Source organism: Trachinotus anak, unplaced genomic scaffold, assembly GCF_046630095.1.
Source record: "Trachinotus anak isolate AG129_WGS33_773 ecotype Australia unplaced genomic scaffold, CSIRO_AGI_Tana_v1 ptg000056l, whole genome shotgun sequence".
In the NCBI taxonomy this organism is placed as follows: domain Eukaryota; kingdom Metazoa; phylum Chordata; class Actinopteri; order Carangiformes; family Carangidae; genus Trachinotus; species Trachinotus anak.
In genome coordinates, this window is record NW_027273907.1 from 121,816 (window position 1) to 145,000 (window position 23,185).

At 49.0% G+C, this 23,185-nt stretch overlaps 54 non-coding genes and 5 pseudogenes across 54 annotated transcripts; all 59 read right to left on the reverse strand.

Annotated features, from left to right (window-relative positions):
- Positions 1-119: 119 nt before the first annotated feature.
- On the reverse strand, positions 120-238 carry LOC139616115 (5S ribosomal RNA). Its single transcript, XR_011687961.1, has one exon. It is a non-coding gene; the product is annotated as a 5S ribosomal RNA (ribosomal RNA).
- Positions 239-510: 272 nt separating this feature from the next.
- On the reverse strand, positions 511-629 carry LOC139616126 (5S ribosomal RNA). The gene has a single exon (XR_011687962.1). It is a non-coding gene; the product is annotated as a 5S ribosomal RNA (ribosomal RNA).
- A 272-nt stretch (positions 630-901) lies between these two features.
- Positions 902-1,020, reverse strand: LOC139615604 (5S ribosomal RNA). The gene has a single exon (XR_011687484.1). It is a non-coding gene; the product is annotated as a 5S ribosomal RNA (ribosomal RNA).
- Positions 1,021-1,300: 280 nt separating this feature from the next.
- Positions 1,301-1,419, reverse strand: LOC139615605 (5S ribosomal RNA). Its single transcript, XR_011687485.1, has one exon. It is a non-coding gene; the product is annotated as a 5S ribosomal RNA (ribosomal RNA).
- A 280-nt stretch (positions 1,420-1,699) lies between these two features.
- LOC139615998 (5S ribosomal RNA) lies at positions 1,700-1,818 on the reverse strand. Its single transcript, XR_011687862.1, has one exon. It is a non-coding gene; the product is annotated as a 5S ribosomal RNA (ribosomal RNA).
- A 272-nt stretch (positions 1,819-2,090) lies between these two features.
- Positions 2,091-2,209, reverse strand: LOC139616137 (5S ribosomal RNA). The gene has a single exon (XR_011687963.1). It is a non-coding gene; the product is annotated as a 5S ribosomal RNA (ribosomal RNA).
- A 272-nt stretch (positions 2,210-2,481) lies between these two features.
- On the reverse strand, positions 2,482-2,600 carry LOC139615606 (5S ribosomal RNA). Its single transcript, XR_011687486.1, has one exon. It is a non-coding gene; the product is annotated as a 5S ribosomal RNA (ribosomal RNA).
- Positions 2,601-2,880: 280 nt separating this feature from the next.
- On the reverse strand, positions 2,881-2,999 carry LOC139616150 (5S ribosomal RNA). Its single transcript, XR_011687965.1, has one exon. It is a non-coding gene; the product is annotated as a 5S ribosomal RNA (ribosomal RNA).
- A 272-nt stretch (positions 3,000-3,271) lies between these two features.
- Positions 3,272-3,390, reverse strand: LOC139615607 (5S ribosomal RNA). The gene has a single exon (XR_011687487.1). It is a non-coding gene; the product is annotated as a 5S ribosomal RNA (ribosomal RNA).
- A 280-nt stretch (positions 3,391-3,670) lies between these two features.
- LOC139616000 (5S ribosomal RNA) lies at positions 3,671-3,789 on the reverse strand. Its single transcript, XR_011687864.1, has one exon. It is a non-coding gene; the product is annotated as a 5S ribosomal RNA (ribosomal RNA).
- A 272-nt stretch (positions 3,790-4,061) lies between these two features.
- On the reverse strand, positions 4,062-4,180 carry LOC139616161 (5S ribosomal RNA). Its single transcript, XR_011687966.1, has one exon. It is a non-coding gene; the product is annotated as a 5S ribosomal RNA (ribosomal RNA).
- A 272-nt stretch (positions 4,181-4,452) lies between these two features.
- On the reverse strand, positions 4,453-4,571 carry LOC139615608 (5S ribosomal RNA). The gene has a single exon (XR_011687488.1). It is a non-coding gene; the product is annotated as a 5S ribosomal RNA (ribosomal RNA).
- Positions 4,572-4,851: 280 nt separating this feature from the next.
- Positions 4,852-4,970, reverse strand: LOC139616173 (5S ribosomal RNA). Its single transcript, XR_011687967.1, has one exon. It is a non-coding gene; the product is annotated as a 5S ribosomal RNA (ribosomal RNA).
- Positions 4,971-5,242: 272 nt separating this feature from the next.
- Positions 5,243-5,361, reverse strand: LOC139616186 (5S ribosomal RNA). Its single transcript, XR_011687968.1, has one exon. It is a non-coding gene; the product is annotated as a 5S ribosomal RNA (ribosomal RNA).
- Positions 5,362-5,633: 272 nt separating this feature from the next.
- On the reverse strand, positions 5,634-5,752 carry LOC139616198 (5S ribosomal RNA). Its single transcript, XR_011687969.1, has one exon. It is a non-coding gene; the product is annotated as a 5S ribosomal RNA (ribosomal RNA).
- A 272-nt stretch (positions 5,753-6,024) lies between these two features.
- LOC139616054 (5S ribosomal RNA) lies at positions 6,025-6,143 on the reverse strand. Its single transcript, XR_011687915.1, has one exon. It is a non-coding gene; the product is annotated as a 5S ribosomal RNA (ribosomal RNA).
- Positions 6,144-6,423: 280 nt separating this feature from the next.
- Positions 6,424-6,542, reverse strand: LOC139616209 (5S ribosomal RNA). Its single transcript, XR_011687970.1, has one exon. It is a non-coding gene; the product is annotated as a 5S ribosomal RNA (ribosomal RNA).
- A 272-nt stretch (positions 6,543-6,814) lies between these two features.
- Positions 6,815-6,933, reverse strand: LOC139616221 (5S ribosomal RNA). Its single transcript, XR_011687971.1, has one exon. It is a non-coding gene; the product is annotated as a 5S ribosomal RNA (ribosomal RNA).
- A 272-nt stretch (positions 6,934-7,205) lies between these two features.
- Positions 7,206-7,324, reverse strand: LOC139616233 (5S ribosomal RNA). Its single transcript, XR_011687972.1, has one exon. It is a non-coding gene; the product is annotated as a 5S ribosomal RNA (ribosomal RNA).
- A 272-nt stretch (positions 7,325-7,596) lies between these two features.
- Positions 7,597-7,715, reverse strand: LOC139616246 (5S ribosomal RNA). The gene has a single exon (XR_011687973.1). It is a non-coding gene; the product is annotated as a 5S ribosomal RNA (ribosomal RNA).
- A 272-nt stretch (positions 7,716-7,987) lies between these two features.
- On the reverse strand, positions 7,988-8,106 carry LOC139616257 (5S ribosomal RNA). The gene has a single exon (XR_011687974.1). It is a non-coding gene; the product is annotated as a 5S ribosomal RNA (ribosomal RNA).
- A 272-nt stretch (positions 8,107-8,378) lies between these two features.
- Positions 8,379-8,497, reverse strand: LOC139616270 (5S ribosomal RNA). Its single transcript, XR_011687976.1, has one exon. It is a non-coding gene; the product is annotated as a 5S ribosomal RNA (ribosomal RNA).
- Positions 8,498-8,769: 272 nt separating this feature from the next.
- Positions 8,770-8,888, reverse strand: LOC139616281 (5S ribosomal RNA). Its single transcript, XR_011687977.1, has one exon. It is a non-coding gene; the product is annotated as a 5S ribosomal RNA (ribosomal RNA).
- Positions 8,889-9,160: 272 nt separating this feature from the next.
- LOC139615844 (5S ribosomal RNA) lies at positions 9,161-9,279 on the reverse strand. Its single transcript, XR_011687711.1, has one exon. It is a non-coding gene; the product is annotated as a 5S ribosomal RNA (ribosomal RNA).
- Positions 9,280-9,551: 272 nt separating this feature from the next.
- On the reverse strand, positions 9,552-9,670 carry LOC139615609 (5S ribosomal RNA). The gene has a single exon (XR_011687489.1). It is a non-coding gene; the product is annotated as a 5S ribosomal RNA (ribosomal RNA).
- A 280-nt stretch (positions 9,671-9,950) lies between these two features.
- On the reverse strand, positions 9,951-10,069 carry LOC139615610 (5S ribosomal RNA). The gene has a single exon (XR_011687490.1). It is a non-coding gene; the product is annotated as a 5S ribosomal RNA (ribosomal RNA).
- A 280-nt stretch (positions 10,070-10,349) lies between these two features.
- Positions 10,350-10,468, reverse strand: LOC139616001 (5S ribosomal RNA). The gene has a single exon (XR_011687865.1). It is a non-coding gene; the product is annotated as a 5S ribosomal RNA (ribosomal RNA).
- A 272-nt stretch (positions 10,469-10,740) lies between these two features.
- Positions 10,741-10,859, reverse strand: LOC139616292 (5S ribosomal RNA). The gene has a single exon (XR_011687978.1). It is a non-coding gene; the product is annotated as a 5S ribosomal RNA (ribosomal RNA).
- A 272-nt stretch (positions 10,860-11,131) lies between these two features.
- Positions 11,132-11,250, reverse strand: LOC139615611 (5S ribosomal RNA). The gene has a single exon (XR_011687491.1). It is a non-coding gene; the product is annotated as a 5S ribosomal RNA (ribosomal RNA).
- A 280-nt stretch (positions 11,251-11,530) lies between these two features.
- LOC139615613 (5S ribosomal RNA) lies at positions 11,531-11,649 on the reverse strand. Its single transcript, XR_011687492.1, has one exon. It is a non-coding gene; the product is annotated as a 5S ribosomal RNA (ribosomal RNA).
- Positions 11,650-11,929: 280 nt separating this feature from the next.
- Positions 11,930-12,048, reverse strand: LOC139615691 (5S ribosomal RNA). The gene has a single exon (XR_011687567.1). It is a non-coding gene; the product is annotated as a 5S ribosomal RNA (ribosomal RNA).
- A 272-nt stretch (positions 12,049-12,320) lies between these two features.
- On the reverse strand, positions 12,321-12,439 carry LOC139615810 (5S ribosomal RNA). Its single transcript, XR_011687679.1, has one exon. It is a non-coding gene; the product is annotated as a 5S ribosomal RNA (ribosomal RNA).
- Positions 12,440-12,711: 272 nt separating this feature from the next.
- On the reverse strand, positions 12,712-12,830 carry LOC139616304 (5S ribosomal RNA). The gene has a single exon (XR_011687979.1). It is a non-coding gene; the product is annotated as a 5S ribosomal RNA (ribosomal RNA).
- Positions 12,831-13,102: 272 nt separating this feature from the next.
- LOC139616067 (5S ribosomal RNA) lies at positions 13,103-13,221 on the reverse strand. Its single transcript, XR_011687928.1, has one exon. It is a non-coding gene; the product is annotated as a 5S ribosomal RNA (ribosomal RNA).
- A 272-nt stretch (positions 13,222-13,493) lies between these two features.
- Positions 13,494-13,612, reverse strand: LOC139615615 (5S ribosomal RNA). Its single transcript, XR_011687494.1, has one exon. It is a non-coding gene; the product is annotated as a 5S ribosomal RNA (ribosomal RNA).
- A 280-nt stretch (positions 13,613-13,892) lies between these two features.
- LOC139615616 (5S ribosomal RNA) lies at positions 13,893-14,011 on the reverse strand. The gene has a single exon (XR_011687495.1). It is a non-coding gene; the product is annotated as a 5S ribosomal RNA (ribosomal RNA).
- Positions 14,012-14,291: 280 nt separating this feature from the next.
- LOC139616308 (5S ribosomal RNA) lies at positions 14,292-14,410 on the reverse strand. Its single transcript, XR_011687980.1, has one exon. It is a non-coding gene; the product is annotated as a 5S ribosomal RNA (ribosomal RNA).
- Positions 14,411-14,690: 280 nt separating this feature from the next.
- Positions 14,691-14,809, reverse strand: LOC139615693 (5S ribosomal RNA). The gene has a single exon (XR_011687568.1). It is a non-coding gene; the product is annotated as a 5S ribosomal RNA (ribosomal RNA).
- Positions 14,810-15,081: 272 nt separating this feature from the next.
- Positions 15,082-15,200, reverse strand: LOC139616309 (5S ribosomal RNA). The gene has a single exon (XR_011687981.1). It is a non-coding gene; the product is annotated as a 5S ribosomal RNA (ribosomal RNA).
- Positions 15,201-15,472: 272 nt separating this feature from the next.
- Positions 15,473-15,591, reverse strand: LOC139615728 (5S ribosomal RNA). The gene has a single exon (XR_011687602.1). It is a non-coding gene; the product is annotated as a 5S ribosomal RNA (ribosomal RNA).
- A 272-nt stretch (positions 15,592-15,863) lies between these two features.
- On the reverse strand, positions 15,864-15,982 carry LOC139616310 (5S ribosomal RNA). The gene has a single exon (XR_011687982.1). It is a non-coding gene; the product is annotated as a 5S ribosomal RNA (ribosomal RNA).
- Positions 15,983-16,254: 272 nt separating this feature from the next.
- LOC139616010 (5S ribosomal RNA) lies at positions 16,255-16,373 on the reverse strand. The gene has a single exon (XR_011687873.1). It is a non-coding gene; the product is annotated as a 5S ribosomal RNA (ribosomal RNA).
- Positions 16,374-16,645: 272 nt separating this feature from the next.
- On the reverse strand, positions 16,646-16,764 carry LOC139615913 (5S ribosomal RNA). The gene has a single exon (XR_011687776.1). It is a non-coding gene; the product is annotated as a 5S ribosomal RNA (ribosomal RNA).
- A 272-nt stretch (positions 16,765-17,036) lies between these two features.
- Positions 17,037-17,155, reverse strand: LOC139616012 (5S ribosomal RNA). Its single transcript, XR_011687875.1, has one exon. It is a non-coding gene; the product is annotated as a 5S ribosomal RNA (ribosomal RNA).
- Positions 17,156-17,427: 272 nt separating this feature from the next.
- On the reverse strand, positions 17,428-17,546 carry LOC139615915 (5S ribosomal RNA). The gene has a single exon (XR_011687779.1). It is a non-coding gene; the product is annotated as a 5S ribosomal RNA (ribosomal RNA).
- Positions 17,547-17,818: 272 nt separating this feature from the next.
- On the reverse strand, positions 17,819-17,937 carry LOC139615983 (5S ribosomal RNA). Its single transcript, XR_011687847.1, has one exon. It is a non-coding gene; the product is annotated as a 5S ribosomal RNA (ribosomal RNA).
- Positions 17,938-18,209: 272 nt separating this feature from the next.
- Positions 18,210-18,318, reverse strand: LOC139616267 (5S ribosomal RNA; annotated as a pseudogene).
- Positions 18,319-18,590: 272 nt separating this feature from the next.
- Positions 18,591-18,709, reverse strand: LOC139615850 (5S ribosomal RNA). Its single transcript, XR_011687717.1, has one exon. It is a non-coding gene; the product is annotated as a 5S ribosomal RNA (ribosomal RNA).
- Positions 18,710-18,989: 280 nt separating this feature from the next.
- Positions 18,990-19,108, reverse strand: LOC139616311 (5S ribosomal RNA). Its single transcript, XR_011687983.1, has one exon. It is a non-coding gene; the product is annotated as a 5S ribosomal RNA (ribosomal RNA).
- Positions 19,109-19,388: 280 nt separating this feature from the next.
- Positions 19,389-19,507, reverse strand: LOC139616312 (5S ribosomal RNA). Its single transcript, XR_011687984.1, has one exon. It is a non-coding gene; the product is annotated as a 5S ribosomal RNA (ribosomal RNA).
- A 280-nt stretch (positions 19,508-19,787) lies between these two features.
- Positions 19,788-19,896, reverse strand: LOC139616124 (5S ribosomal RNA; annotated as a pseudogene).
- Positions 19,897-20,168: 272 nt separating this feature from the next.
- Positions 20,169-20,287, reverse strand: LOC139616313 (5S ribosomal RNA). Its single transcript, XR_011687985.1, has one exon. It is a non-coding gene; the product is annotated as a 5S ribosomal RNA (ribosomal RNA).
- A 280-nt stretch (positions 20,288-20,567) lies between these two features.
- LOC139616315 (5S ribosomal RNA) lies at positions 20,568-20,686 on the reverse strand. Its single transcript, XR_011687987.1, has one exon. It is a non-coding gene; the product is annotated as a 5S ribosomal RNA (ribosomal RNA).
- A 272-nt stretch (positions 20,687-20,958) lies between these two features.
- On the reverse strand, positions 20,959-21,067 carry LOC139616125 (5S ribosomal RNA; annotated as a pseudogene).
- Positions 21,068-21,347: 280 nt separating this feature from the next.
- On the reverse strand, positions 21,348-21,456 carry LOC139616127 (5S ribosomal RNA; annotated as a pseudogene).
- Positions 21,457-21,728: 272 nt separating this feature from the next.
- On the reverse strand, positions 21,729-21,847 carry LOC139616316 (5S ribosomal RNA). Its single transcript, XR_011687988.1, has one exon. It is a non-coding gene; the product is annotated as a 5S ribosomal RNA (ribosomal RNA).
- Positions 21,848-22,127: 280 nt separating this feature from the next.
- LOC139616317 (5S ribosomal RNA) lies at positions 22,128-22,246 on the reverse strand. Its single transcript, XR_011687989.1, has one exon. It is a non-coding gene; the product is annotated as a 5S ribosomal RNA (ribosomal RNA).
- Positions 22,247-22,518: 272 nt separating this feature from the next.
- LOC139616318 (5S ribosomal RNA) lies at positions 22,519-22,637 on the reverse strand. The gene has a single exon (XR_011687990.1). It is a non-coding gene; the product is annotated as a 5S ribosomal RNA (ribosomal RNA).
- Positions 22,638-22,917: 280 nt separating this feature from the next.
- On the reverse strand, positions 22,918-23,026 carry LOC139616128 (5S ribosomal RNA; annotated as a pseudogene).
- Positions 23,027-23,185: the final 159 nt, after the last annotated feature.

Sequence of the window (23,185 nt, forward strand, 5' to 3'; positions counted from 1 at the left end):
GTGGTTTGTGCACTGTGAGCTGAACTGTCTGCACAGTGATTGACAGTTGAGCAGTGGCACAGTCAGTGCTGTTTACTGAAGCAGCAGCGTCCTCTGTTGTTTGCACAGAAAAGTGAAAAAGCTTACAGCACCTGGTATTCCCAGGCGGTCTCCCATCCAAGTACTAACCAGGCCCGACCCTGCTTAGCTTCCGAGATCGGACGAGATCGGGCGTGCTCAGGGTGGTATGGCCGTAAGCCGCAGAGCAAGTGACAACTACCCCCTTTATACATGATGATCCACACCATCACAGACATGGCTGTGTATGTCAAGCGCGGGTGTCTTTGCTCGACTTTCTTTCTTTCTTTCTTTCTCTCAACTTGTCAACTGTGTAATGTGATAATATGAAAGTGTGGTTTGTGCACTGTGAGCTGAACTGTCTGCACAGTGATTGACAGTTGAGCAGTGGCACAGTCAGTGCTGTTTACTGAAGCAGCAGCGTCCTCTGTTGTTTGCACAGAAAAGTGAAAAAGCTTACAGCACCTGGTATTCCCAGGCGGTCTCCCATCCAAGTACTAACCAGGCCCGACCCTGCTTAGCTTCCGAGATCGGACGAGATCGGGCGTGCTCAGGGTGGTATGGCCGTAAGCCGCAGAGCAAGTGACAACTACCCCCTTTATACATGATGATCCACACCATCACAGACATGGCTGTGTATGTCAAGCGCGGGTGTCTTTGCTCGACTTTCTTTCTTTCTTTCTTTCTCTCAACTTGTCAACTGTGTAATGTGATAATATGAAAGTGTGGTTTGTGCACTGTGAGCTGAACTGTCTGCACAGTGATTGACAGTTGAGCAGTGGCACAGTCAGTGCTGTTTACTGAAGCAGCAGCGTCCTCTGTTGTTTGCACAGAAAAGTGAAAAAGCTTACAGCACCTGGTATTCCCAGGCGGTCTCCCATCCAAGTACTAACCAGGCCCGACCCTGCTTAGCTTCCGAGATCTGACGAGATCGGGCGTGCTCAGGGTGGTATGGCCGTAAGCCGCAGAGAAAGTGACAACTACCCTCTTTATACATGATGATCCACACCATCACAGACATGGCTGTGTATGTCAAGCGCGGGTGTCTTTGCTTGACTTTCTTTCTTTCTTTCTTTCTCTCAACTTGTCAACTTGTCAACTGTGTAATGTGATAATATGAAAGTGTGGTTTGTGCACTGTGAGCTGAACTGTCTGCACAGTGATTGACAGTTGAGCAGTGGCACAGTCAGTGCTGTTTACTGAAGCAGCAGCGTCCTCTGTTGTTTGCACAGAAAAGTGAAAAAGCTTACAGCACCTGGTATTCCCAGGCGGTCTCCCATCCAAGTACTAACCAGGCCCGACCCTGCTTAGCTTCCGAGATCTGACGAGATCGGGCGTGCTCAGGGTGGTATGGCCGTAAGCCGGAGAGCAAGTGACAACTACCCCCTTTATACATGATGATCCACACCATCACAGACATGGCTGTGTATGTCAAGCGCGGGTGTCTTTGCTCGACTTTCTTTCTTTCTTTCTTTCTCTCAACTTGTCAACTTGTCAACTGTGTAATGTGATAATATGAAAGTGTGGTTTGTGCACTGTGAGCTGAACTGTCTGCACAGTGATTGACAGTTGAGCAGTGGCACAGTCAGTGCTGTTTACTGAAGCAGCAGCGTCCTCTGTTGTTTGCACAGAAAAGTGAAAAAGCTTACAGCACCTGGTATTCCCAGGCGGTCTCCCACCCAAGCACTAACCAGGCCCGACCCTGCTTAGCTTCCGAGATCGGACGAGATCGGGCGTGCTCAGGGTGGTATGGCCGTAAGCCGCAGAGCAAGTGACAACTACCCCCTTTATACATGATGATCCACACCATCACAGACATGGCTGTGTATATCAAGCGCGGGTGTCTTTGCTCGACTTTCTTTCTTTCTTTCTTTCTCTCAACTTGTCAACTGTGTAATGTGATAATATGAAAGTGTGGTTTGTGCACTGTGAGCTGAACTGTCTGCACAGTGATTGACAGTTGAGCAGTGGCACAGTCAGTGCTGTTTACTGAAGCAGCAGCGTCCTCTGTTGTTTGCACAGAAAAGTGAAAAAGCTTACAGCACCTGGTATTCCCAGGCGGTCTCCCATCCAAGTACTAACCAGGCCCGACCCTGCTTAGCTTCCGAGATCGGACGAGATCGGGCGTGCTCAGGGTGGTATGGCCGTAAGCCGCAGAGCAAGTAACAACTACCCCCTTTATACATGATGATCCACACCATCACAGACATGGCTGTGTATGTCAAGCGCGGGTGTCTTTGCTCGACTTTCTTTCTTTCTTTCTTTCTCTCAACTTGTCAACTGTGTAATGTGATAATATGAAAGTGTGGTTTGTGCACTGTGAGCTGAACTGTCTGCACAGTGATTGACAGTTGAGCAGTGGCACAGTCAGTGCTGTTTACTGAAGCAGCAGCGTCCTCTGTTGTTTGCACAGAAAAGTGAAAAAGCTTACAGCACCTGGTATTCCCAGGCGGTCTCCCATCCAAGTACTAACCAGGCCCGACCCTGCTTAGCTTCCGAGATCTGACGAGATCGGGCGTGCTCAGGGTGGTATGGCCGTAAGCCGCAGAGAAAGTGACAACTACCCTCTTTATACATGATGATCCACACCATCACAGACATGGCTGTGTATGTCAAGCGCGGGTGTCTTTGCTTGACTTTCTTTCTTTCTTTCTTTCTCTCAACTTGTCAACTTGTCAACTGTGTAATGTGATAATATGAAAGTGTGGTTTGTGCACTGTGAGCTGAACTGTCTGCACAGTGATTGACAGTTGAGCAGTGGCACAGTCAGTGCTGTTTACTGAAGCAGCAGCGTCCTCTGTTGTTTGCACAGAAAAGTGAAAAAGCTTACAGCACCTGGTATTCCCAGGCGGTCTCCCATCCAAGTACTAACCAGGCCCGACCCTGCTTAGCTTCCGAGATCGGACGAGATCGGGCGTGCTCAGGGTGGTATGGCCGTAAGCCGCAGAGCAAGTGACAACTACCCCCTTTATACATGATGATCCACACCATCACAGACATGGCTGTGTATATCAAGCGCGGGTGTCTTTGCTCGACTTTCTTTCTTTCTTTCTTTCTCTCAACTTGTCAACTGTGTAATGTGATAATATGAAAGTGTGGTTTGTGCACTGTGAGCTGAACTGTCTGCACAGTGATTGACAGTTGAGCAGTGGCACAGTCAGTGCTGTTTACTGAAGCAGCAGCGTCCTCTGTTGTTTGCACAGAAAAGTGAAAAAGCTTACAGCACCTGGTATTCCCAGGCGGTCTCCCATCCAAGTACTAACCAGGCCCGACCCTGCTTAGCTTCCGAGATCTGACGAGATCGGGCGTGCTCAGGGTGGTATGGCCGTAAGCCGGAGAGCAAGTGACAACTACCCCCTTTATACATGATGATCCACACCATCACAGACATGGCTGTGTATGTCAAGCGCGGGTGTCTTTGCTCGACTTTCTTTCTTTCTTTCTTTCTCTCAACTTGTCAACTTGTCAACTGTGTAATGTGATAATATGAAAGTGTGGTTTGTGCACTGTGAGCTGAACTGTCTGCACAGTGATTGACAGTTGAGCAGTGGCACAGTCAGTGCTGTTTACTGAAGCAGCAGCGTCCTCTGTTGTTTGCACAGAAAAGTGAAAAAGCTTACAGCACCTGGTATTCCCAGGCGGTCTCCCACCCAAGCACTAACCAGGCCCGACCCTGCTTAGCTTCCGAGATCGGACGAGATCGGGCGTGCTCAGGGTGGTATGGCCGTAAGCCGCAGAGCAAGTGACAACTACCCCCTTTATACATGATGATCCACACCATCACAGACATGGCTGTGTATATCAAGCGCGGGTGTCTTTGCTCGACTTTCTTTCTTTCTTTCTTTCTCTCAACTTGTCAACTGTGTAATGTGATAATATGAAAGTGTGGTTTGTGCACTGTGAGCTGAACTGTCTGCACAGTGATTGACAGTTGAGCAGTGGCACAGTCAGTGCTGTTTACTGAAGCAGCAGCGTCCTCTGTTGTTTGCACAGAAAAGTGAAAAAGCTTACAGCACCTGGTATTCCCAGGCGGTCTCCCATCCAAGTACTAACCAGGCCCGACCCTGCTTAGCTTCCGAGATCGGACGAGATCGGGCGTGCTCAGGGTGGTATGGCCGTAAGCCGCAGAGCAAGTAACAACTACCCCCTTTATACATGATGATCCACACCATCACAGACATGGCTGTGTATGTCAAGCGCGGGTGTCTTTGCTCGACTTTCTTTCTTTCTTTCTTTCTCTCAACTTGTCAACTGTGTAATGTGATAATATGAAAGTGTGGTTTGTGCACTGTGAGCTGAACTGTCTGCACAGTGATTGACAGTTGAGCAGTGGCACAGTCAGTGCTGTTTACTGAAGCAGCAGCGTCCTCTGTTGTTTGCACAGAAAAGTGAAAAAGCTTACAGCACCTGGTATTCCCAGGCGGTCTCCCATCCAAGTACTAACCAGGCCCGACCCTGCTTAGCTTCCGAGATCTGACGAGATCGGGCGTGCTCAGGGTGGTATGGCCGTAAGCCGCAGAGAAAGTGACAACTACCCTCTTTATACATGATGATCCACACCATCACAGACATGGCTGTGTATGTCAAGCGCGGGTGTCTTTGCTTGACTTTCTTTCTTTCTTTCTTTCTCTCAACTTGTCAACTTGTCAACTGTGTAATGTGATAATATGAAAGTGTGGTTTGTGCACTGTGAGCTGAACTGTCTGCACAGTGATTGACAGTTGAGCAGTGGCACAGTCAGTGCTGTTTACTGAAGCAGCAGCGTCCTCTGTTGTTTGCACAGAAAAGTGAAAAAGCTTACAGCACCTGGTATTCCCAGGCGGTCTCCCATCCAAGTACTAACCAGGCCCGACCCTGCTTAGCTTCCGAGATCGGACGAGATCGGGCGTGCTCAGGGTGGTATGGCCGTAAGCCGCAGAGCAAGTGACAACTACCCCCTTTATACATGATGATCCACACCATCACAGACATGGCTGTGTATATCAAGCGCGGGTGTCTTTGCTCGACTTTCTTTCTTTCTTTCTTTCTCTCAACTTGTCAACTGTGTAATGTGATAATATGAAAGTGTGGTTTGTGCACTGTGAGCTGAACTGTCTGCACAGTGATTGACAGTTGAGCAGTGGCACAGTCAGTGCTGTTTACTGAAGCAGCAGCGTCCTCTGTTGTTTGCACAGAAAAGTGAAAAAGCTTACAGCACCTGGTATTCCCAGGCGGTCTCCCATCCAAGTACTAACCAGGCCCGACCCTGCTTAGCTTCCGAGATCGGACGAGATCGGGCGTGCTCAGGGTGGTATGGCCGTAAGCCGCAGAGCAAGTAACAACTACCCCCTTTATACATGATGATCCACACCATCACAGACATGGCTGTGTATGTCAAGCGCGGGTGTCTTTGCTCGACTTTCTTTCTTTCTTTCTTTCTCTCAACTTGTCAACTGTGTAATGTGATAATATGAAAGTGTGGTTTGTGCACTGTGAGCTGAACTGTCTGCACAGTGATTGACAGTTGAGCAGTGGCACAGTCAGTGCTGTTTACTGAAGCAGCAGCGTCCTCTGTTGTTTGCACAGAAAAGTGAAAAAGCTTACAGCACCTGGTATTCCCAGGCGGTCTCCCATCCAAGTACTAACCAGGCCCGACCCTGCTTAGCTTCCGAGATCGGACGAGATCGGGCGTGCTCAGGGTGGTATGGCCGTAAGCCGCAGAGCAAGTGACAACTACCCCCTTTATACATGATGATCCACACCATCACAGACATGGCTGTGTATGTCAAGCGCGGGTGTCTTTGCTCGACTTTCTTTCTTTCTTTCTTTCTCTCAACTTGTCAACTGTGTAATGTGATAATATGAAAGTGTGGTTTGTGCACTGTGAGCTGAACTGTCTGCACAGTGATTGACAGTTGAGCAGTGGCACAGTCAGTGCTGTTTACTGAAGCAGCAGCGTCCTCTGTTGTTTGCACAGAAAAGTGAAAAAGTTTACAGCACCTGGTATTCCCAGGCGGTCTCCCATCCAAGCACTAATCAGGCCCGACCCTGCTTAGCTTCCGAGATCGGACGAGATCGGGCGTGCTCAGGGTGGTATGGCCGTAAGCCGCAGAGCAAGTGACAACTACCCCCTTTATACATGATGATCCACACCATCACAGACATGGCTGTGTATGTCAAGCGCGGGTGTCTTTGCTTGACTTTCTTTCTTTCTTTCTTTCTCTCAACTTGTCAACTTGTCAACTGTGTAATGTGATAATATGAAAGTGTGGTTTGTGCACTGTGAGCTGAACTGTCTGCACAGTGATTGACAGTTGAGCAGTGGCACAGTCAGTGCTGTTTACTGAAGCAGCAGCGTCCTCTGTTGTTTGCACAGAAAAGTGAAAAAGCTTACAGCACCTGGTATTCCCAGGCGGTCTCCCATCCAAGTACTAACCAGGCCCGACCCTGCTTAGCTTCCGAGATCGGACGAGATCGGGCGTGCTCAGGGTGGTATGGCCGTAAGCCGCAGAGAAAGTGACAACTACCCCCTTTATACATGATGATCCACACCATCACAGACATGGCTGTGTATGTCAAGCGCGGGTGTCTTTGCTCGACTTTCTTTCTTTCTTTCTTTCTCTCAACTTGTCAACTGTGTAATGTGATAATATGAAAGTGTGGTTTGTGCACTGTGAGCTGAACTGTCTGCACAGTGATTGACAGTTGAGCAGTGGCACAGTCAGTGCTGTTTACTGAAGCAGCAGCGTCCTCTGTTGTTTGCACAGAAAAGTGAAAAAGCTTACAGCACCTGGTATTCCCAGGCGGTCTCCCATCCAAGTACTAACCAGGCCCGACCCTGCTTAGCTTCCGAGATCGGACGAGATCGGGCGTGCTCAGGGTGGTATGGCCGTAAGCCGCAGAGCAAGTGACAACTACCCCCTTTATACATGATGATCCACACCATCACAGACATGGCTGTGTATGTCAAGCGCGGGTGTCTTTGCTCGACTTTCTTTCTTTCTTTCTTTCTCTCAACTTGTCAACTGTGTAATGTGATAATATGAAAGTGTGGTTTGTGCACTGTGAGCTGAACTGTCTGCACAGTGATTGACAGTTGAGCAGTGGCACAGTCAGTGCTGTTTACTGAAGCAGCAGCGTCCTCTGTTGTTTGCACAGAAAAGTGAAAAAGCTTACAGCACCTGGTATTCCCAGGCGGTCTCCCATCCAAGTACTAACCAGGCCCGACCCTGCTTAGCTTCCGAGATCGGACGAGATCGGGCGTGCTCAGGGTGGTATGGCCGTAAGCCGCAGAGCAAGTGACAACTACCCCCTTTATACATGATGATCCACACCATCACAGACATGGCTGTGTATGTCAAGCGCGGGTGTCTTTGCTCGACTTTCTTTCTTTCTTTCTTTCTCTCAACTTGTCAACTGTGTAATGTGATAATATGAAAGTGTGGTTTGTGCACTGTGAGCTGAACTGTCTGCACAGTGATTGACAGTTGAGCAGTGGCACAGTCAGTGCTGTTTACTGAAGCAGCAGCGTCCTCTGTTGTTTGCACAGAAAAGTGAAAAAGCTTACAGCACCTGGTATTCCCAGGCGGTCTCCCATCCAAGTACTAACCAGGCCCGACCCTGCTTAGCTTCCGAGATCGGACGAGATCGGGCGTGCTCAGGGTGGTATGGCCGTAAGCCGCAGAGAAAGTGACAACTACCCCCTTTATACATGATGATCCACACCATCACAGACATGGCTGTGTATGTCAAGCGCGGGTGTCTTTGCTCGACTTTCTTTCTTTCTTTCGTTCTCTCAACTTGTCAACTGTGTAATGTGATAATATGAAAGTGTGGTTTGTGCACTGTGAGCTGAACTGTCTGCACAGTGATTGACAGTTGAGCAGTGGCACAGTCAGTGCTGTTTACTGAAGCAGCAGCGTCCTCTGTTGTTTGCACAGAAAAGTGAAAAAGCTTACAGCACCTGGTATTCCCAGGCGGTCTCCCATCCAAGTACTAACCAGGCCCGACCCTGCTTAGCTTCCGAGATCGGACGAGATCGGGCGTGCTCAGGGTGGTATGGCCGTAAGCCGCAGAGCAAGTGACAACTACCCCCTTTATACATGATGATCCACACCATCACAGACATGGCTGTGTATGTCAAGCGCGGGTGTCTTTGCTCGACTTTCTTTCTTTCTTTCTTTCTCTCAACTTGTCAACTGTGTAATGTGATAATATGAAAGTGTGGTTTGTGCACTGTGAGCTGAACTGTCTGCACAGTGATTGACAGTTGAGCAGTGGCACAGTCAGTGCTGTTTACTGAAGCAGCAGCGTCCTCTGTTGTTTGCACAGAAAAGTGAAAAAGCTTACAGCACCTGGTATTCCCAGGCGGTCTCCCATCCAAGTACTAACCAGGCCCGACCCTGCTTAGCTTCCGAGATCGGACGAGATCGGGCGTGCTCAGGGTGGTATGGCCGTAAGCCGGAGAGCAAGTGACAACTACCCCCTTTATACATGATGATCCACACCATCACAGACATGGCTGTGTATGTCAAGCGCGGGTGTCTTTGCTTGACTTTCTTTCTTTCTTTCTTTCTCTCAACTTGTCAACTGTGTAATGTGATAATATGAAAGTGTGGTTTGTGCACTGTGAGCTGAACTGTCTGCACAGTGATTGACAGTTGAGCAGTGGCACAGTCAGTGCTGTTTACTGAAGCAGCAGCGTCCTCTGTTGTTTGCACAGAAAAGTGAAAAAGCTTACAGCACCTGGTATTCCCAGGCGGTCTCCCATCCAAGTACTAACCAGGCCCGACCCTGCTTAGCTTCCGAGATCGGACGAGATCGGGCGTGCTCAGGGTGGTATGGCCGTAAGCCGCAGAGCAAGTGACAACTACCCCCTTTATACATGATGATCCACACCATCACAGACATGGCTGTGTATGTCAAGCGCGGGTGTCTTTGCTCGACTTTCTTTCTTTCTTTCTTTCTCTCAACTTGTCAACTGTGTAATGTGATAATATGAAAGTGTGGTTTGTGCACTGTGAGCTGAACTGTCTGCACAGTGATTGACAGTTGAGCAGTGGCACAGTCAGTGCTGTTTACTGAAGCAGCAGCGTCCTCTGTTGTTTGCACAGAAAAGTGAAAAAGTTTACAGCACCTGGTATTCCCAGGCGGTCTCCCATCCAAGTACTAACCAGGCCCGACCCTGCTTAGCTTCCGAGATCGGACGAGATCGGGCGTGCTCAGGGTGGTATGGCCGTAAGCCGCAGAGCAAGTGACAACTACCCCCTTTATACATGATGATCCACACCATCACAGACATGGCTGTGTATGTCAAGCGCGGGTGTCTTTGCTCGACTTTCTTTCTTTCTTTCTTTCTCTCAACTTGTCAACTGTGTAATGTGATAATATGAAAGTGTGGTTTGTGCACTGTGAGCTGAACTGTCTGCACAGTGATTGACAGTTGAGCAGTGGCACAGTCAGTGCTGTTTACTGAAGCAGCAGCGTCCTCTGTTGTTTGCACAGAAAAGTGAAAAAGCTTACAGCACCTGGTATTCCCAGGCGGTCTCCCATCCAAGTACTAACCAGGCCCGACCCTGCTTAGCTTCCGAGATCTGACGAGATCGGGCGTGCTCAGGGTGGTATGGCCGTAAGCCGCAGAGAAAGTGACAACTACCCTCTTTATACATGATGATCCACACCATCACAGACATGGCTGTGTATGTCAAGCGCGGGTGTCTTTGCTTGACTTTCTTTCTTTCTTTCTTTCTCTCAACTTGTCAACTTGTCAACTGTGTAATGTGATAATATGAAAGTGTGGTTTGTGCACTGTGAGCTGAACTGTCTGCACAGTGATTGACAGTTGAGCAGTGGCACAGTCAGTGCTGTTTACTGAAGCAGCAGCGTCCTCTGTTGTTTGCACAGAAAAGTGAAAAAGCTTACAGCACCTGGTATTCCCAGGCGGTCTCCCATCCAAGTACTAACCAGGCCCGACCCTGCTTAGCTTCCGAGATCTGACGAGATCGGGCGTGCTCAGGGTGGTATGGCCGTAAGCCGGAGAGCAAGTGACAACTACCCCCTTTATACATGATGATCCACACCATCACAGACATGGCTGTGTATGTCAAGCGCGGGTGTCTTTGCTCGACTTTCTTTCTTTCTTTCTTTCTCTCAACTTGTCAACTTGTCAACTGTGTAATGTGATAATATGAAAGTGTGGTTTGTGCACTGTGAGCTGAACTGTCTGCACAGTGATTGACAGTTGAGCAGTGGCACAGTCAGTGCTGTTTACTGAAGCAGCAGCGTCCTCTGTTGTTTGCACAGAAAAGTGAAAAAGCTTACAGCACCTGGTATTCCCAGGCGGTCTCCCACCCAAGCACTAACCAGGCCCGACCCTGCTTAGCTTCCGAGATCGGACGAGATCGGGCGTGCTCAGGGTGGTATGGCCGTAAGCCGCAGAGCAAGTGACAACTACCCCCTTTATACATGATGATCCACACCATCACAGACATGGCTGTGTATATCAAGCGCGGGTGTCTTTGCTCGACTTTCTTTCTTTCTTTCTTTCTCTCAACTTGTCAACTGTGTAATGTGATAATATGAAAGTGTGGTTTGTGCACTGTGAGCTGAACTGTCTGCACAGTGATTGACAGTTGAGCAGTGGCACAGTCAGTGCTGTTTACTGAAGCAGCAGCGTCCTCTGTTGTTTGCACAGAAAAGTGAAAAAGCTTACAGCACCTGGTATTCCCAGGCGGTCTCCCATCCAAGTACTAACCAGGCCCGACCCTGCTTAGCTTCCGAGATCGGACGAGATCGGGCGTGCTCAGGGTGGTATGGCCGTAAGCCGCAGAGCAAGTAACAACTACCCCCTTTATACATGATGATCCACACCATCACAGACATGGCTGTGTATGTCAAGCGCGGGTGTCTTTGCTCGACTTTCTTTCTTTCTTTCTTTCTCTCAACTTGTCAACTGTGTAATGTGATAATATGAAAGTGTGGTTTGTGCACTGTGAGCTGAACTGTCTGCACAGTGATTGACAGTTGAGCAGTGGCACAGTCAGTGCTGTTTACTGAAGCAGCAGCGTCCTCTGTTGTTTGCACAGAAAAGTGAAAAAGCTTACAGCACCTGGTATTCCCAGGCGGTCTCCCATCCAAGTACTAACCAGGCCCGACCCTGCTTAGCTTCCGAGATCTGACGAGATCGGGCGTGCTCAGGGTGGTATGGCCGTAAGCCGCAGAGAAAGTGACAACTACCCTCTTTATACATGATGATCCACACCATCACAGACATGGCTGTGTATGTCAAGCGCGGGTGTCTTTGCTTGACTTTCTTTCTTTCTTTCTTTCTCTCAACTTGTCAACTTGTCAACTGTGTAATGTGATAATATGAAAGTGTGGTTTGTGCACTGTGAGCTGAACTGTCTGCACAGTGATTGACAGTTGAGCAGTGGCACAGTCAGTGCTGTTTACTGAAGCAGCAGCGTCCTCTGTTGTTTGCACAGAAAAGTGAAAAAGCTTACAGCACCTGGTATTCCCAGGCGGTCTCCCATCCAAGTACTAACCAGGCCCGACCCTGCTTAGCTTCCGAGATCTGACGAGATCGGGCGTGCTCAGGGTGGTATGGCCGTAAGCCGGAGAGCAAGTGACAACTACCCCCTTTATACATGATGATCCACACCATCACAGACATGGCTGTGTATGTCAAGCGCGGGTGTCTTTGCTCGACTTTCTTTCTTTCTTTCTTTCTCTCAACTTGTCAACTTGTCAACTGTGTAATGTGATAATATGAAAGTGTGGTTTGTGCACTGTGAGCTGAACTGTCTGCACAGTGATTGACAGTTGAGCAGTGGCACAGTCAGTGCTGTTTACTGAAGCAGCAGCGTCCTCTGTTGTTTGCACAGAAAAGTGAAAAAGCTTACAGCACCTGGTATTCCCAGGCGGTCTCCCACCCAAGTACTAACCAGGCCCGACCCTGCTTAGCTTCCGAGATCGGACGAGATCGGGCGTGCTCAGGGTGGTATGGCCGTAAGCCGCAGAGCAAGTGACAACTACCCCCTTTATACATGATGATCCACACCATCACAGACATGGCTGTGTATATCAAGCGCGGGTGTCTTTGCTCGACTTTCTTTCTTTCTTTCTTTCTCTCAACTTGTCAACTGTGTAATGTGATAATATGAAAGTGTGGTTTGTGCACTGTGAGCTGAACTGTCTGCACAGTGATTGACAGTTGAGCAGTGGCACAGTCAGTGCTGTTTACTGAAGCAGCAGCGTCCTCTGTTGTTTGCACAGAAAAGTGAAAAAGCTTACAGCACCTGGTATTCCCAGGCGGTCTCCCATCCAAGTACTAACCAGGCCCGACCCTGCTTGGCTTCCGAGATCGGACGAGATCGGGCGTGCTCAGGGTGGTATGGCCGTAAGCCGCAGAGCAAGTAACAACTACCCCCTTTATACATGATGATCCACACCATCACAGACATGGCTGTGTATGTCAAGCGCGGGTGTCTTTGCTCGACTTTCTTTCTTTCTTTCTTTCTCTCAACTTGTCAACTGTGTAATGTGATAATATGAAAGTGTGGTTTGTGCACTGTGAGCTGAACTGTCTGCACAGTGATTGACAGTTGAGCAGTGGCACAGTCAGTGCTGTTTACTGAAGCAGCAGCGTCCTCTGTTGTTTGCACAGAAAAGTGAAAAAGCTTACAGCACCTGGTATTCCCAGGCGGTCTCCCATCCAAGTACTAACCAGGCCCGACCCTGCTTAGCTTCCGAGATCGGACGAGATCGGGCGTGCTCAGGGTGGTATGGCCGTAAGCCGCAGAGCAAGTGACAACTACCCCCTTTATACATGATGATCCACACCATCACAGACATGGCTGTGTATGTCAAGCGCGGGTGTCTTTGCTCGACTTTCTTTCTTTCTTTCTTTCTCTCAACTTGTCAACTGTGTAATGTGATAATATGAAAGTGTGGTTTGTGCACTGTGAGCTGAACTGTCTGCACAGTGATTGACAGTTGAGCAGTGGCACAGTCAGTGCTGTTTACTGAAGCAGCAGCGTCCTCTGTTGTTTGCACAGAAAAGTGAAAAAGTTTACAGCACCTGGTATTCCCAGGCGGTCTCCCACCCAAGCACTAATCAGGCCCGACCCTGCTTAGCTTCCGAGATCGGACGAGATCGGGCGTGCTCAGGGTGGTATGGCCGTAAGCCGCAGAGCAAGTGACAACTACCCCCTTTATACATGATGATCCACACCATCACAGACATGGCTGTGTATGTCAAGCGCGGGTGTCTTTGCTCGACTTTCTTTCTTTCTTTCTTTCTCTCAACTTGTCAACTGTGTAATGTGATAATATGAAAGTGTGGTTTGTGCACTGTGAGCTGAACTGTCTGCACAGTGATTGACAGTTGAGCAGTGGCACAGTCAGTGCTGTTTACTGAAGCAGCAGCGTCCTCTGTTGTTTGCACAGAAAAGTGAAAAAGCTTACAGCACCTGGTATTCCCAGGCGGTCTCCCATCCAAGTACTAACCAGGCCCGACCCTGCTTAGCTTCCGAGATCTGACGAGATCGGGCGTGCTCAGGGTGGTATGGCCGTAAGCCGCAGAGAAAGTGACAACTACCCTCTTTATACATGATGATCCACACCATCACAGACATGGCTGTGTATGTCAAGCGCGGGTGTCTTTGCTTGACTTTCTTTCTTTCTTTCTTTCTCTCAACTTGTCAACTTGTCAACTGTGTAATGTGATAATATGAAAGTGTGGTTTGTGCACTGTGAGCTGAACTGTCTGCACAGTGATTGACAGTTGAGCAGTGGCACAGTCAGTGCTGTTTACTGAAGCAGCAGCGTCCTCTGTTGTTTGCACAGAAAAGTGAAAAAGCTTACAGCACCTGGTATTCCCAGGCGGTCTCCCATCCAAGTACTAACCAGGCCCGACCCTGCTTAGCTTCCGAGATCTGACGAGATCGGGCGTGCTCAGGGTGGTATGGCCGTAAGCCGCAGAGAAAGTGACAACTACCCTCTTTATACATGATGATCCACACCATCACAGACATGGCTGTGTATGTCAAGCGCGGGTGTCTTTGCTTGACTTTCTTTCTTTCTTTCTTTCTCTCAACTTGTCAACTTGTCAACTGTGTAATGTGATAATATGAAAGTGTGGTTTGTGCACTGTGAGCTGAACTGTCTGCACAGTGATTGACAGTTGAGCAGTGGCACAGTCAGTGCTGTTTACTGAAGCAGCAGCGTCCTCTGTTGTTTGCACAGAAAAGTGAAAAAGCTTACAGCACCTGGTATTCCCAGGCGGTCTCCCATCCAAGTACTAACCAGGCCCGACCCTGCTTAGCTTCCGAGATCGGACGAGATCGGGCGTGCTCAGGGTGGTATGGCCGTAAGCCGGAGAGCAAGTGACAACTACCCCCTTTATACATGATGATCCACACCATCACAGACATGGCTGTGTATGTCAAGCGCGGGTGTCTTTGCTCGACTTTCTTTCTTTCTTTCTTTCTCTCAACTTGTCAACTTGTCAACTGTGTAATGTGATAATATGAAAGTGTGGTTTGTGCACTGTGAGCTGAACTGTCTGCACAGTGATTGACAGTTGAGCAGTGGCACAGTCAGTGCTGTTTACTGAAGCAGCAGCGTCCTCTGTTGTTTGCACAGAAAAGTGAAAAAGCTTACAGCACCTGGTATTCCCAGGCGGTCTCCCACCCAAGTACTAACCAGGCCCGACCCTGCTTAGCTTCCGAGATCGGACGAGATCGGGCGTGCTCAGGGTGGTATGGCCGTAAGCCGCAGAGCAAGTGACAACTACCCCCTTTATACATGATGATCCACACCATCACAGACATGGCTGTGTATATCAAGCGCGGGTGTCTTTGCTCGACTTTCTTTCTTTCTTTCTTTCTCTCAACTTGTCAACTGTGTAATGTGATAATATGAAAGTGTGGTTTGTGCACTGTGAGCTGAACTGTCTGCACAGTGATTGACAGTTGAGCAGTGGCACAGTCAGTGCTGTTTACTGAAGCAGCAGCGTCCTCTGTTGTTTGCACAGAAAAGTGAAAAAGCTTACAGCACCTGGTATTCCCAGGCGGTCTCCCATCCAAGTACTAACCAGGCCCGACCCTGCTTAGCTTCCGAGATCGGACGAGATCGGGCGTGCTCAGGGTGGTATGGCCGTAAGCCGCAGAGCAAGTAACAACTACCCCCTTTATACATGATGATCCACACCATCACAGACATGGCTGTGTATGTCAAGCGCGGGTGTCTTTGCTCGACTTTCTTTCTTTCTTTCTTTCTCTCAACTTGTCAACTGTGTAATGTGATAATATGAAAGTGTGGTTTGTGCACTGTGAGCTGAACTGTCTGCACAGTGATTGACAGTTGAGCAGTGGCACAGTCAGTGCTGTTTACTGAAGCAGCAGCGTCCTCTGTTGTTTGCACAGAAAAGTGAAAAAGCTTACAGCACCTGGTATTCCCAGGCGGTCTCCCATCCAAGTACTAACCAGGCCCGACCCTGCTTAGCTTCCGAGATCGAACGAGATCGGGCGTGCTCAGGGTGGTATGGCCGTAAGCCGCAGAGCAAGTGACAACTACCCCCTTTATACATGATGATCCACACCATCACAGACATGGCTGTGTATGTCAAGCGCGGGTGTCTTTGCTCGACTTTCTTTCTTTCTTTCTTTCTCTCAACTTGTCAACTGTGTAATGTGATAATATGAAAGTGTGGTTTGTGCACTGTGAGCTGAACTGTCTGCACAGTGATTGACAGTTGAGCAGTGGCACAGTCAGTGCTGTTTACTGAAGCAGCAGCGTCCTCTGTTGTTTGCACAGAAAAGTGAAAAAGCTTACAGCACCTGGTATTCCCAGGCGGTCTCCCATCCAAGTACTAACCAGGCCCGACCCTGCTTAGCTTCCGAGATCGGACGAGATCGGGCGTGCTCAGGGTGGTATGGCCGTAAGCCGCAGAGCAAGTGACAACTACCCCCTTTATACATGATGATCCACACCATCACAGACATGGCTGTGTATGTCAAGCGCGGGTGTCTTTGCTCGACTTTCTTTCTTTCTTTCTTTCTCTCAACTTGTCAACTGTGTAATGTGAAAATATGAAAGTGTGGTTTGTGCACTGTGAGCTGAACTGTCTGCACAGTGATTGACAGTTGAGCAGTGGCACAGTCAGTGCTGTTTACTGAAGCAGCAGCGTCCTCTGTTGTTTGCACAGAAAAGTGAAAAAGCTTACAGCACCTGGTATTCCCAGGCGGTCTCCCATCCAAGTACTAACCATGCCCGACCCTGCTTAGCTTCCGAGATCAGACGAGATCGGGCGTGCTCAGGGTGGTATGGCCGTAAGCCGCAGAGCAAGTGACAACTACCCCCTTTATACATGATGATCCACACCATCACAGACATGGCTGTGTATGTCAAGCGCGGGTGTCTTTGCTCGACTTTCTTTCTTTCTTTCTTTCTCTCAACTTGTCAACTGTGTAATGTGATAATATGAAAGTGTGGTTTGTGCACTGTGAGCTGAACTGTCTGCACAGTGATTGACAGTTGAGCAGTGGCACAGTCAGTGCTGTTTACTGAAGCAGCAGCGTCCTCTGTTGTTTGCACAGAAAAGTGAAAAAGCTTACAGCACCTGGTATTCCCAGGCGGTCTCCCACCCAAGTACTAACCAGGCCCGACCTTGCTTAGCTTCCGAGATCGGACGAGATCGGGCGTGCTCAGGGTGGTATGGCCGTAAGCCGCAGAGCAAGTGACAACTACCCCCTTTATACATGATGATCCACACCATCACAGACATGGCTGTGTATGTCAAGCGCGGGTGTCTTTGCTCGACTTTCTTTCTTTCTTTCTTTCTCTCAACTTGTCAACTGTGTAATGTGAAAATATGAAAGTGTGGTTTGTGCACTGTGAGCTGAACTGTCTGCACAGTGATTGACAGTTGAGCAGTGGCACAGTCAGTGCTGTTTACTGAAGCAGCAGCGTCCTCTGTTGTTTGCACAGAAAAGTGAAAAAGCTTACAGCACCTGGTATTCCCAGGCGGTCTCCCATCCAAGTACTAACCATGCCCGACCCTGCTTAGCTTCCGAGATCAGACGAGATCGGGCGTGCTCAGGGTGGTATGGCCGTAAGCCGCAGAGCAAGTGACAACTACCCCCTTTATACATGATGATCCACACCATCACAGACATGGCTGTGTATGTCAAGCGCGGGTGTCTTTGCTCGACTTTCTTTCTTTCTTTCTTTCTCTCAACTTGTCAACTGTGTAATGTGATAATATGAAAGTGTGGTTTGTGCACTGTGAGCTGAACTGTCTGCACAGTGATTGACAGTTGAGCAGTGGCACAGTCAGTGCTGTTTACTGAAGCAGCAGCGTCCTCTGTTGTTTGCACAGAAAAGTGAAAAAGCTTACAGCACCTGGTATTCCCAGGCGGTCTCCCACCCAAGTACTAACCAGGCCCGACCTTGCTTAGCTTCCGAGATCGGACGAGATCGGGCGTGCTCAGGGTGGTATGGCCGTAAGCCGCAGAGCAAGTGACAACTACCCCCTTTATACATGATGATCCACACCATCACAGACATGGCTGTGTATGTCAAGCGCGGGTGTCTTTGCTCGACTTTCTTTCTTTCTTTCTTTCTCTCAACTTGTCAACTGTGTAATGTGATAATATGAAAGTGTGGTTTGTGCACTGTGAGCTGAACTGTCTGCACAGTGATTGACAGTTGAGCAGTGGCACAGTCAGTGCTGTTTACTGAAGCAGCAGCGTCCTCTGTTGTTTGCACAGAAAAGTGAAAAAGCTTACAGCACCTGGTATTCCCAGGCGGTCTCCCACCCAAGTACTAACCAGGCCCGACCCTGCTTAGTTTCCGAGATCGGACGAGATCGGGCGTGCTCAGGGTGGTATGGCCGTAAGCCGCAGAGCAAGTGACAACTACCCCCTTTATACATGATGATCCACACCATCACAGACATGGCTGTGTATGTCAAGCGCGGGTGTCTTTGCTCGACTTTCTTTCTTTCTTTCTTTCTCTCAACTTGTCAACTGTGTAATGTGATAATATGAAAGTGTGGTTTGTGCACTGTGAGCTGAACTGTCTGCACAGTGATTGACAGTTGAGCAGTGGCACAGTCAGTGCTGTTTACTGAAGCAGCAGCGTCCTCTGTTGTTTGCACAGAAAAGTGAAAAAGCTTACAGCACCTGGTATTCCCAGGCGGTCTCCCATCCAAGTACTAACCAGGCCCGACCCTGCTTAGCTTCCGAGATCGGGCGTGCTCAGGGTGGTACGGCCGTAAGCCGCAGAGCAAGTGACAACTACCCCCTTTATACATGATGATCCACACCATCACAGACATGGCTGTGTATGTCAAGCGCGGGTGTCTTTGCTCGACTTTCTTTCTTTCTTTCTTTCTCTCAACTTGTCAACTGTGTAATGTGATAATATGAAAGTGTGGTTTGTGCACTGTGAGCTGAACTGTCTGCACAGTGATTGACAGTTGAGCAGTGGCACAGTCAGTGCTGTTTACTGAAGCAGCAGCGTCCTCTGTTGTTTGCACAGAAAAGTGAAAAAGCTTACAGCACCTGGTATTCCCAGGCGGTCTCCCATCCAAGTACTAACCAGGCCCGACCCTGCTTAGCTTCCAAGATCGGACGAGATCGGGCGTGCTCAGGGTGGTATGGCCGTAAGCCGCAGAGCAAGTCACAACTACCCCCTTTATACATGATGATCCACACCATCACAGACATGGCTGTGTATGTCAAGCGCGGGTGTCTTTGCTTGACTTTCTTTCTTTCTTTCTTTCTCTCAACTTGTCAACTTGTCAACTGTGTAATGTGATAATATGAAAGTGTGGTTTGTGCACTGTGAGCTGAACTGTCTGCACAGTGATTGACAGTTGAGCAGTGGCACAGTCAGTGCTGTTTACTGAAGCAGCAGCGTCCTCTGTTGTTTGCACAGAAAAGTGAAAAAGCTTACAGCACCTGGTATTCCCAGGCGGTCTCCCATCCAAGTACTAACCAGGCCCGACCCTGCTTAGCTTCCGAGATCGGACGAGATCGGGCGTGCTCAGGGTGGTATGGCCGTAAGCCGCAGAGCAAGTGACAACTACCCCCTTTATACATGATGATCCACACCATCACAGACATGGCTGTGTATGTCAAGCGCGGGTGTCTTTGCTTGACTTTCTTTCTTTCTTTCTTTCTCTCAACTTGTCAACTTGTCAACTGTGTAATGTGATAATATGAAAGTGTGGTTTGTGCACTGTGAGCTGAACTGTCTGCACAGTGATTGACAGTTGAGCAGTGGCACAGTCAGTGCTGTTTACTGAAGCAGCAGCGTCCTCTGTTGTTTGCACAGAAAAGTGAAAAAGCTTACAGCACCTGGTATTCCCAGGCGGTCTCCCATCCAAGTACTAACCAGGCCCGACCCTGCTTAGCTTCCGAGATCGGACGAGATCGGGCGTGCTCAGGGTGGTATGGCCGTAAGCCGCAGAGCAAGTGACAACTACCCCCTTTATACATGATGATCCACACCATCACAGACATGGCTGTGTATGTCAAGCGCGGGTGTCTTTGCTTGACTTTCTTTCTTTCTTTCTTTCTCTCAACTTGTCAACTTGTCAACTGTGTAATGTGAAAATATGAAAGTGTGGTTTGTGCACTGTGAGCTGAACTGTCTGCACAGTGATTGACAGTTGAGCAGTGGCACAGTCAGTGCTGTTTACTGAAGCAGCAGCATCCTCTGTTGTTTGCACAGAAAAGTGAAAAAGCTTACAGCACCTGGTATTCCCAGGCGGTCTCCCATCCAAGTACTAACCAGGCCCGACCCTGCTTAGCTTCCGAGATCGGGCGTGCTCAGGGTGGTATGGCCGTAAGCCGCAGAGGAAGTGACAACTACCCCCTTTATACATGATGATCCACACCATCACAGACATGGCTGTGTATGTCAAGCGCGGGTGTCTTTGCTCGACTTTCTTTCTTTCTTTCTTTCTCTCAACTTGTCAACTGTGTAATGTGATAATATGAAAGTGTGGTTTGTGCACTGTGAGCTGAACTGTCTGCACAGTGATTGACAGTTGAGCAGTGGCACAGTCAGTGCTGTTTACTGAAGCAGCAGCGTCCTCTGTTGTTTGCACAGAAAAGTGAAAAAGCTTACAGCACCTGGTATTCCCAGGCGGTCTCCCATCCAAGTACTAACCAGGCCCGACCCTGCTTAGCTTCCGAGATCGGACGAGATCGGGCGTGCTCAGGGTGGTATGGCCGTAAGCCGCAGAGCAAGTGACAACTACCCCCTTTATACATGATGATCCACACCATCACAGACATGGCTGTGTATGTCAAGCGCGGGTGTCTTTGCTTGACTTTCTTTCTTTCTTTCGTTCTCTCAACTTGTCAACTTGTCAACTGTGTAATGTGAAAATATGAAAGTGTGGTTTGTGCACTGTGAGCTGAACTGTCTGCACAGTGATTGACAGTTGAGCAGTGGCACAGTCAGTGCTGTTTACTGAAGCAGCAGCGTCCTCTGTTGTTTGCACAGAAAAGTGAAAAAGCTTACAGCACCTGGTATTCCCAGGCGGTCTCCCATCCAAGTACTAACCAGGCCCGACCCTGCTTAGCTTCCGAGATCGGACGAGATCGGGCGTGCTCAGGGTGGTATGGCCGTAAGCCGCAGAGCAAGTGACAACTACCCCCTTTATACATGATGATCCACACCATCACAGACATGGCTGTGTATGTCAAGCGCGGGTGTCTTTGCTCGACTTTCTTTCTTTCTTTCTTTCTCTCAACTTGTCAACTGTGTAATGTGATAATATGAAAGTGTGGTTTGTGCACTGTGAGCTGAACTGTCTGCACAGTGATTGACAGTTGAGCAGTGGCACAGTCAGTGCTGTTTACTGAAGCAGCAGCGTCCTCTGTTGTTTGCACAGAAAAGTGAAAAAGCTTACAGCACCTGGTATTCCCAGGCGGTCTCCCATCCAAGTACTAACCAGGCCCGACCCTGCTTAGCTTCCGAGATCGGGCGTGCTCAGGGTGGTATGGCCGTAAGCCGCAGAGCAAGTGACAACTACCCCCTTTATACATGATGATCCACACCATCACAGACATGGCTGTGTATGTCAAGCGCGGGTGTCTTTGCTTGACTTTCTTTCTTTCTTTCTTTCTCTCAACTTGTCAACTTGTCAACTGTGTAATGTGATAATATGAAAGTGTGGTTTGTGCACTGTGAGCTGAACTGTCTGCACAGTGATTGACAGTTGAGCAGTGGCACAGTCAGTGCTGTTTACTGAAGCAGCAGCGTCCTCTGTTGTTTGCACAGAAAAGTGAAAAAGCTTACAGCACCTGGTATTCCCAGGCGGTCTCCCATCCAAGTACTAACCAGGCCCGACCCTGCTTAGCTTCCGAGATCGGGCGTGCTCAGGGTGGTATGGCCGTAAGCCGCAGAGCAAGTGACAACTACCCCCTTTATACATGATGATCCACACCATCACAGACATGGCTGTGTATGTCAAGCGCGGGTGTCTTTGCTCGACTTTCTTTCTTTCTTTCTTTCTCTCAACTTGTCAACTGTGTAATGTGATAATATGAAAGTGTGGTTTGTGCACTGTGAGCTGAACTGTCTGCACAGTGATTGACAGTTGAGCAGTGGCACAGTCAGTGCTGTTTACTGAAGCAGCAGCGTCCTCTGTTGTTTGCACAGAAAAGTGAAAAAGCTTACAGCACCTGGTATTCCCAGGCGGTCTCCCATCCAAGTACTAACCAGGCCCGACCCTGCTTAGCTTCCGAGATCGGACGAGATCGGGCGTGCTCAGGGTGGTATGGCCGTAAGCCGCAGAGCAAGTGACAACTACCCCCTTTATACATGATGATCCACACCATCACAGACATGGCTGTGTATGTCAAGCGCGGGTGTCTTTGCTTGACTTTCTTTCTTTCTTTCTTTCTCTCAACTTGTCAACTTGTCAACTGTGTAATGTGAAAATATGAAAGTGTGGTTTGTGCACTGTGAGCTGAACTGTCTGCACAGTGATTGACAGTTGAGCAGTGGCACAGTCAGTGCTGTTTACTGAAGCAGCAGCGTCCTCTGTTGTTTGCACAGAAAAGTGAAAAAGCTTACAGCACCTGGTATTCCCAGGCGGTCTCCCATCCAAGTACTAACCAGGCCCGACCCTGCTTAGCTTCCGAGATCGGACGAGATCGGGCGTGCTCAGGGTGGTATGGCCGTAAGCCGCAGAGCAAGTGACAACTACCCCCTTTATACATGATGATCCACACCATCACAGACATGGCTGTGTATGTCAAGCGCGGGTGTCTTTGCTCGACTTTCTTTCTTTCTTTCTTTCTCTCAACTTGTCAACTGTGTAATGTGATAATATGAAAGTGTGGTTTGTGCACTGTGAGCTGAACTGTCTGCACAGTGATTGACAGTTGAGCAGTGGCACAGTCAGTGCTGTTTACTGAAGCAGCAGCGTCCTCTGTTGTTTGCACAGAAAAGTGAAAAAGCTTACAGCACCTGGTATTCCCAGGCGGTCTCCCATCCAAGTACTAACCAGGCCCGACCCTGCTTAGCTTCCGAGATCGGACGAGATCGGGCGTGCTCAGGGTGGTATGGCCGTAAGCCGCAGAGCAAGTGACAACTACCCCCTTTATACATGATGATCCACACCATCACAGACATGGCTGTGTATGTCAAGCGCGGGTGTCTTTGCTTGACTTTCTTTCTTTCTTTCTTTCTCTCAACTTGTCAACTTGTCAACTGTGTAATGTGATAATATGAAAGTGTGGTTTGTGCACTGTGAGCTGAACTGTCTGCACAGTGATTGACAGTTGAGCAGTGGCACAGTCAGTGCTGTTTACTGAAGCAGCAGCGTCCTCTGTTGTTTGCACAGAAAAGTGAAAAAGCTTACAGCACCTGGTATTCCCAGGCGGTCTCCCATCCAAGTACTAACCAGGCCCGACCCTGCTTAGCTTCCGAGATCGGGCGTGCTCAGGGTGGTATGGCCGTAAGCCGCAGAGCAAGTGACAACTACCCCCTTTATACATGATGATCCACACCATCACAGACATGGCTGTGTATGTCAAGCGCGGGTGTCTTTGCTTGACTTTCTTTCTTTCTTTCTTTCTCTCAACTTGTCAACTGTGTAATGTGATAATATGAAAGTGTGGTT